Genomic DNA, 8,501 nt, shown 5'->3' with positions numbered 1-8,501 from the left:
ATTAATATCTTATAAACTACTTTAAGGAGAATAATAAGATAAAAAAAGAATGTATTTGATTAGCTGCACCTTTTATTTATCGTCCGAGTAGGCGTGACTTCAGATCGTCTTTTGACCATTAAAGTGTCATTTTTATTATTATTATTATTGGTGAGCCTTTTGTTGTGGTTTACTTTTTTGTTTTTTCCCCCCTGCCAGTTCAGCACCTGTAACGTTGTGTTGTAAATCTTGTCTTGTGACAAGCAAACAAATGAAATACCCATTTCCTCCACGTCTATAAATGATTTGCCAAAATCCAATTTGACATTTAGCACATAATTATTTTGTTTGCCTCAGCAAGCGTTTCATAGTCTAAACAATAAAGGGAGCTTTGTAAATCTGCAGCAATTGAACCTGGATTTCATCTGTATAGGTTTGTCATGATTGAAATAACAATTTTCATTTCATGGAGACAAAGCATTTGTCATCTGACTGTTTTGAGCCAGAGAATGGGCTAAAAGAGTCTGTCTGCCTGATAATCCTCCACCGTTAAAAGCCCTTCAAGAAGACGTGACGTATGTGAGGTAATCAGTAAAAGATTCAAGTGTGCAGGGGAGAGTGTGTACACCCACACACATCAGTGAATGGACAAAAGGGAGGGAAAAGACAGAGTAGAGGAGGGAAGAAGAGAACAAACATGGCTCGTTGCCCACTTTCTTCCCTCCCATTTAGCCTCTTCTCCTTCTCACTTGTTTGCATACTTCCCGCTGCCACAGTCCAGCGTGATAGTCATCCTCGCAGGTTTGAAAAGTTCTCTCGCCTCATTGTTTAAAAGACGGTGAATATGCGTTGCTCCTTCTTTCTATGTGTTGATTTACGATCTCTCAGGTAGCTCTAGCTGTTACTTTCACACGGAAACACCTGTTGGAGGTTTTATGGCAAGGAGCAACTTCGATATATTAGCTAATGAAGCCACCCCTGCCCCCAAGATTTTATGAATAAAAACATACACAAGAAATTTCAAGTCAAGTCAGGTTTATTTGTATAGCTCTTAATCACAAAGGGTCTCTAAGGGCTGCACTGACTTCATACTATTGCAAACTGCAGACTATCATTACACAATCCCCTGATCTAAAACTACATGAGGGCAAGGAAAAACTCAAAAACCTCAACCTAAGGAAAAATTGGAAACCATGAGGTAATCCCTCTTCCAGGATGACCAGGCTGCAACGGATGTTGGAATAACAAACAATAAAATAAAAAATAAAATATAAAATATTTAAGCTATAATCTAACTCAACATGAAATATAGGTCATTCGTCAGCTATAGAATATAAGTGTGTTTTAAGCCTAGATTTAAACAGTTCCATTGAGGTTGCAGATCCAATCTCAGTGGGCAGTGCATTTTACAGCACCGGGGCCTAAATGGATATTTTTGTACCCTAAAAAACTATTGCTACATTATTGACGCCAAATGTTTAAAAACATATATTTGATTAAATAAACATAATCGTATTAAAATGTATGACTAAATGTAAAATGTAATATTTTATTACATTTACATTTGAGGTCACCCCTCTTGAGGGATATGACCAAGGTAGATAGACCTTTACATTTTTGTTACACTAATATCGTCAAGGCAGGTAATGTAGACCTAGTTGAAAAAAACTAAAATTCAAATAAAAAATATGTTTTTACAATTAACTTTTGTTTTCTAGTAAAAATATTAGAAAAATACTTTTAAAAATGATTTGCCTGTGGAATGTTATTATTATTATTTTGCAGTGTAAGCTCAAATAACTTTTTCAAACAAAATTAGTTTAGCAAAATTATTGACCTCTAGCCAAGTGTCTGCTGAGCAGATCGTTTATAAAGATAATGCAACTTGTCTAATATTGTGTTTTTAATATTAGGTATTTTGGGGGGGAACTTTCCTGCAGCACACTGATTAAGAAACAGTCTTAAAGGATTTTACAATCTTATCGTGTTGTCCTTCCAGTTTATATACCAATTCACACATCGTAGACCACCCAATGTCTGCAGTCTAGTAAGTTCTAGTAAGTTCTAGTAAGTAAGTGAGCAAAATGTTACGATGGTACAAATGCGACACAGCTACGTAACCCTTTGTTTCGGTGTACTGTTGTAAGCTATTGAATTTCATCTTTGCATACAATAGAAGGAACACCACTCAATACTCAGTAGTCTGTGGTTAGTTGGCCTCTTCTCCACATCTCCCGAAGGTGCGGAGATGTTAACTAGCATTGTTGGGGGGGCTGAGCCGAGCACTGATGTTTAATAGCTCGTGATTACTCTGGAGAGCGGAGCCCATAATTACAACCACAAATGATTTCACGCCCCTCACCCCCACGATGAGCTCTGATCCTAATCACAGGGAAGCCCAGACGGGCTGCAGCTGAGGAATTGTAGTTCGGACAATAGAGGTTCCTTTGTTTGCTGACGGGAAATGGGAAACATTAAAAACATTTAATACCATGAAAGTAGACATACATTATACTGTTCAGCATCCTGAGGCTCTTTGCAAAACAGAAAATATGTGGCCAGGAATTAGTGACTGTCACAGGCACAATCCAAAATGGAAATAATTCCCGAGAGAATACATGAAGATGATGGCCCCAGGGGACCACTTGTTTAGCGAATGCCTTAGTCCAGAATGTTTTAATGTGTCTCTCCACAAACACAGGGGAATCAAGACCCCAGTCACTTGCAAAGAAAGACTTCTAGTTGTGTGACTTCAGTTGTCTTGGACTGAACTCTGCAAGGAGAATCGAGACAGACGAACATGCATAAAAAGACAATCCTATTCATGGCAATGTAATAGGATCGATAGAATTATAACACAAGACACAAAAATCTCTAACCTTCAGGAGAAATGCACCGTTCTGAAGTTAAAAGGGGTTATCTATGTGAATTGTATAGATCCTAGGAGAAAGTGTTTTGCGGTAGGGAGGGGGGTACTGTGAGACTTCCCAGAGTGAAATGGGCATTTGTGGTGGTGCGTATGAAATTAAAGTCAATGTATTTGGTGTCCATTATTTATTTGAGAGTATTGCACATTAGATTTTATCTCATCACATTGGTCATTGGTATCATAGTCATTGGTCACCTAATGACTCCCAACACCTCAGTTGGGTTGAGCGATGGGGCTGGGAATCCCCTCCTCTGAATCAATCTCCCAAAAAGAGTCAGAAATGACTTTAGCCACCTCCCACTAGGCCCTAGTGACTAGGGGGATATGGCTGTGGTATATAATAATAATAACTAGAGACGAATGTTAGAGAAAGGAGAAAACAGATATAAATAAACGCAAAAAAGAAATAAGAAGTGAAAAAAACTGGTTTATATGATGATTAATCGGACTTTGAAGGACATGAAATAATTTTACGCTGGTATTGGGTTCATATTTCTCAATACATTATTTGAATCGTGACCACATGTATTCAAAAACTTGTGTCACTTTCAATGCTTTGTTTGAGGAGAGAGAAAGTCAAACAAAATGAAAATAAAGAAAGAACCACAAAAACGTAGACAGTTAAGGTAAATGGCTGGTTACCTATTGAATCAAATAATATTTAGCGTGACTAAATACCTAAGAATCATTCTACCAAATTTTATATTCAATATTTTACTGTAGTCCAGATCATCCTGAATTATATTTACCCCCCTCAGAGGGGCTCACAATATGTCAATAGAGTACAATTTGTTTTCACAGGTTGGAGAGAGGACGAGATTAAGAATGTGTCAAATCGATTCTGGTGACCATTTCAGACACTAGGTAAAAGAAAAAAAGACAGGACAGGACAGAACAAAACAAACCTGTTAAAAAAGAAAAGTTTTATAATGCTTTCCCCTACCTGAAATATAATCACATCTAACACATTTAATTGTGTTGAAAGATTTTACAAGAAAGTAAAGTGTTCTTTAACGAGAGACATTGTCAAAGAGGCGATAGCATTGCTGAGTTACGTTGCTCTGATGTTATCTAGAACCCATCTCACATTCTAGATGACATAATGACCACTGATTTTACTGTAGGCCCTCAATTCCGCTGTTTCAATTTTCCTGCTTGGCCACAGCCTTTAGCAGCGTACACGTCCTTTTGAGACAGCAATCACAATTTCCCATCAGTTCCCAGGTCACATTAGAACCACCGCAATTCACACAATGCAACCTCTCACAGCAGGACACCCGGCTCTGCCAGTATTGCCTAATAAAGCCTTGTGATGTCAATCTTCGAAGGGTTTATTTGTCATCCTTTCCTTTTATCTTCACTTCTTTCCACAGTTAAATGTAGGTCATTGGAGACTACAATAAAAAATATGCTTTTTCCCGGTTTGCATTCCCAAATGTTTAGAGTCTTTCTTAACTTTTGAGACGCACAGCTGCACATGTGTGGAAAACGCCAAACAATGAACGTGAGTTAGCATTCCCCCCGCATGGCACTCGCGCCTAAGCCATGCCAGCCAGCCAGTTAGACACACAAACACACAATAGCCAGACTACATGTCCTTAAAGGAGGCACAGACAAACAGAGGAATGCTGGGAGAGGACGGCGCAAAGCGTACGTCTGCCCACATCAGTCGGTCCTCAATAGAGATTGGCCAGGAACGCGTAAACTGGCACCGCGGGAGTGAAATAGTAAAATGGCTCTTCTCTTCGTCGCTTTTATTGTGACTCTTAAATCTGAGAGGGAAAAAACAACGCCGAGGCCTAAACCGATTTCTGACACTTTTGCCAAGAAGTGACTCGCATTTGCATTTTACTGCGATCGCTTCGTTTCAAGTTCGTTTCGAAAACAACTAACAATAGCGCGAGCAAGACGTGGCTGGAATCTTACATTTTTATACGTTGGCTCAGTTCGGCTTGTCTATATGTGCATTTTAAATATTTTAAATGGCCAATAAAATAGCCCTATGTTTTTTAGTCACCGACCAATACTTTTTTTATGCATTATTTCCTTTGTGTATTTGATGATAGTTAAAACCAAGGTCCAGATATATTAAAAAGTAAAGAGCTCATTTGACTTTGTAATCATTTATTGAGCTCCTTTAAACTTAGATAAAATAATTACAAAAAAATAACTACACACAACAAGCATGGAGAAGCGCTGAACTAAAAGTCTTGTAATAGATAGTCCTATCCTGTTTTTGTATTTGATGTTTATACTAAATACAGAACTGTGCTTTTCAAACTTGAACTGTATGATGCATCACAATTTTGGGGGGAAAAAAGGGTTCCAAAGTACACGCGTCTTTTTCTGATAAATTTATTTGATTTAAGGAGGAGTAGCCGCTTCAATTTCCCTGGGAGTCGGGTGTATTCTCTTCTCGGTAGTGTGGCAAAATACCAGAAGAAACAAAACTTAGTTACATACCATTGAAATTTCTATTATTTTCTATTCTATTTTATTCTATTTTGATTTTAAATGCCTTTCTTTAACAACTACAGCATGTGCAGCAAAAATATATCCGTCAGTTAATTGTATTTGATGGGTTTTTTTTCCCTGATATTAAGATAATTGAAGACACATATTGACTTTTCTTTCTTAACCATCTATTGCGTTTTTCCCTCATCTTTTCCCGGCGGAGACATGGGGTTGCGTTTTTCTCCAGTGGCTAATTTGAGTGTTCTCCTTTGCCAGGCATGCTGTGGGAGACCAGCGTGTGTATGCACACGTAGCACTTCTCCCCTGCTAGCTGCTGTTACACAACATCGCTCTTGCTCCGACATACAAACACACGTGCGAGCGTACGATCAGAGAATACGCTTGTTGTTTGACATGCTTTTCATTCATAGATTTGGACGGGCACTTTTGTGGCTCCAAATGATTAAAAATCATGTTTTATGTGATAGCTGTGGTGAAAAAAATGATTGTAATATAAGGTCACCACGTGTCTCCTCCTCCTTGTAGCTCTCAACCTGACAGACAGGCGGAGAGGCATGAAGCTTAGGCTAAGCAGCGATTGGTTCCGGCAGGCGGCGTCTAATCAGCCATCAAGCATGAGGCCCTGAAGTGGCTCAGACAAGCCAGGGCACAACACACTCACTGTGTGATGCATATGTATCTACAGGCACAAATGGCATGCAAATGGAAAGTCAAACGCTGAAAGCCACGCGTTGTTGAATACGCAATAAAGCGTCAGACGTACGAACTGATAGCTATCATTGTGTTCTAATGGGACTGCTGTGAACTCTGAGCAGCAGAGCACAGGAAGAGCTATTAAGGTGGTGTGCCAAGTACACACACAATGCTGATGCTTTACCTGTCAGAGTCAGGTGTGGTCTCAGAAGACCCAATCAGTTTTAATTAACCCCTTGTGGTGGAGGGTATATGCCGTGGGGGAGGGAGAAGGGAGGTGGAGCAGGCGAGAACAAGAAAACCGAGCTAGGAGAAATTTCTGGTTGTCATCAGAAGGAGGCGTGGGTGAGAAATGAGAAGTCACGCTTGAACAAAGAGGAAAGGTCTCGTGAAAAAAAATAGATGAGTAAAAAAGTGTAATGGAGCTTGATTATACTTAGGACGTTTAATTTTTGTGATAAGTTTGTGTTTTTTCCCCCCGTTTTTCTCTGGTGTCTTGATCACAATCAATTTGGCTACATTATTAGTACGTTAAATACTTAATTTATACTTTCTTTGGTGAGATCGCTAGCTAGTATTGATTTATTCATTTTGTTGGTTTTCAAAATCCAAATCAAGCTGAGAGCTACTTTTTTTTTACTAATTAGCACAAAGGACACCCAGTTACAATGTTATTACCAGATTAATGAATGGATGTACAGTTAAATATACTCAGTCAACCACTAAAACAAAATCATTTTACTAGAAAATCACAATGATCCAGCACTGGTGAGCTATTTTCAAAACAGGTCTTCAGGCACCTCAGCTGTCCCAAGGGGGCACTCTGGTGCTCGCGGGCACCACGTTGGAGACCCCTGCACTAGAATATACTTCTGTGAGATCCTGTCTATTCCTTCTTCTTCATTTTATTGACATACTGCAAGCAATCACTTGTAAAGCACCACCTACTGTACAAAAGTGTTAAGCACTCAGCCCCACAACAACTTAGTTGCGCTTCTAAATTTGATATACTTGTGGTAAATTAGATTCTTGTTAGCTAGCTGGGTAGCAAGTATAGTTTTATCTCGATAACTAGCTAAATAATATGTCATTTCATTTTCCTTTTAAATTTTGATGTATTTCTGTGAAATTGCATTATGGATAGCGAGGTGCCTGACAAGTATTGTTTTAGCTCGACAACTTGTAGCTAGAATGTCAATTTATCTCGCTGTCTTTAGAGTAAGCATATTTTGTTTGAACATTGAACATTTGTTGGGAGTATAGTCTTATAAATATGTCTTACATATACTACATTTCCATACATATATTGCAATCTATTCTCTTATGTTTTAATATGTTTGCGTCTTTCTTTCATATCTATAGTTGAGAGAGCTAGTTTCTCATATCATGTAAACTCACCAAGTACAGTCATCTTCAGAACCTTCTCGAAATGTCAAAATGAAATTAAAGCCATGCTGGGCCTTCTTTTCTGTATTTGGCATGACAAATAACCATATCACCGTCCACAGCAGTGAATCAGAAAGAGGTTGTGGGATGTCATTTTCCTATACTCGACAAAAGCACACATACGCTTTCATTATTGAAAGGTGCGGCGGTTAGCGTGATCGAGACTTTGCAGATAGGGTGTCGCGCCACGGTCATCATTGGGTAATTAGAGGTGACTTCCTGATAGGGTAGTGAGGTCATGTTGTGGCATAGCCATAAATCAGCTGTGGTCAGGAGTTGCTAGCTTTTGTGGTGTCTCTAGATTAGCATACATAAATTCACATCTGCATAAATCCTGTGCTTATGTGGGTTTTTCTGAAGCCACCGAGCAACATGTCTGTGCGGAATATGGCTCCCCCGGTGAGCCGAATGCTTCAGTGCTTCACAAAGCAAATCGCAGCTAATCAAATAAGAGCCCTCAGCAGTGTGCAGACATTGCGAGAAGAATGGAAGAACAGTATGTGTGTGTGTGTGTGTATATGAAGGAGGGGGTGGCAATCCAGGGACTTTAAGAGGTCTTGGATAATACACGGGGGTGGAAGGATGCACACCTGCACAACTTAGCCTGGATGGATGGAGTGTTGTCACCCACACGCACACACTTGTAGCCGGTACAAATTTGCCAATTGAGTTCAAACTCACATTTTCTCTTCCTAAATTCTTGGAAAATATCCCCGACTTTGCCGGTCTTTCATTAGCTGCCTGGCGGAAGATTTGAAGGTCTGTCTGACGGCTTATTGAAGATTGAAGTTTGATTTGTTCCACTTTGCAGAAGGCTTGCGTTGAAAGTATGAAAGCCAATCCATGTGGAGTGCAAAGGCAAAACTTTTGAGTGGTAGTTCATGAAGTGATCAATTTGGTATTTGATTGAACATCTTGTACTATTGACAATCAGATCAAAGGTTTTCTACAACTATTCATTGTATTGCACTTTGAGCAT

The sequence above is a fragment of the Urocampus carinirostris genome, chromosome 19 (assembly GCF_059441175.1).
Source record: "Urocampus carinirostris isolate Australia breed hairy pipefish chromosome 19, RoL_Ucar_1.0, whole genome shotgun sequence".
Classification (NCBI taxonomy): Eukaryota; Metazoa; Chordata; class Actinopteri; order Syngnathiformes; family Syngnathidae; genus Urocampus; species Urocampus carinirostris.
The sequence above is the reverse complement of the archived record's forward strand: the minus strand, read 5'-3'. Positions refer to the sequence as shown.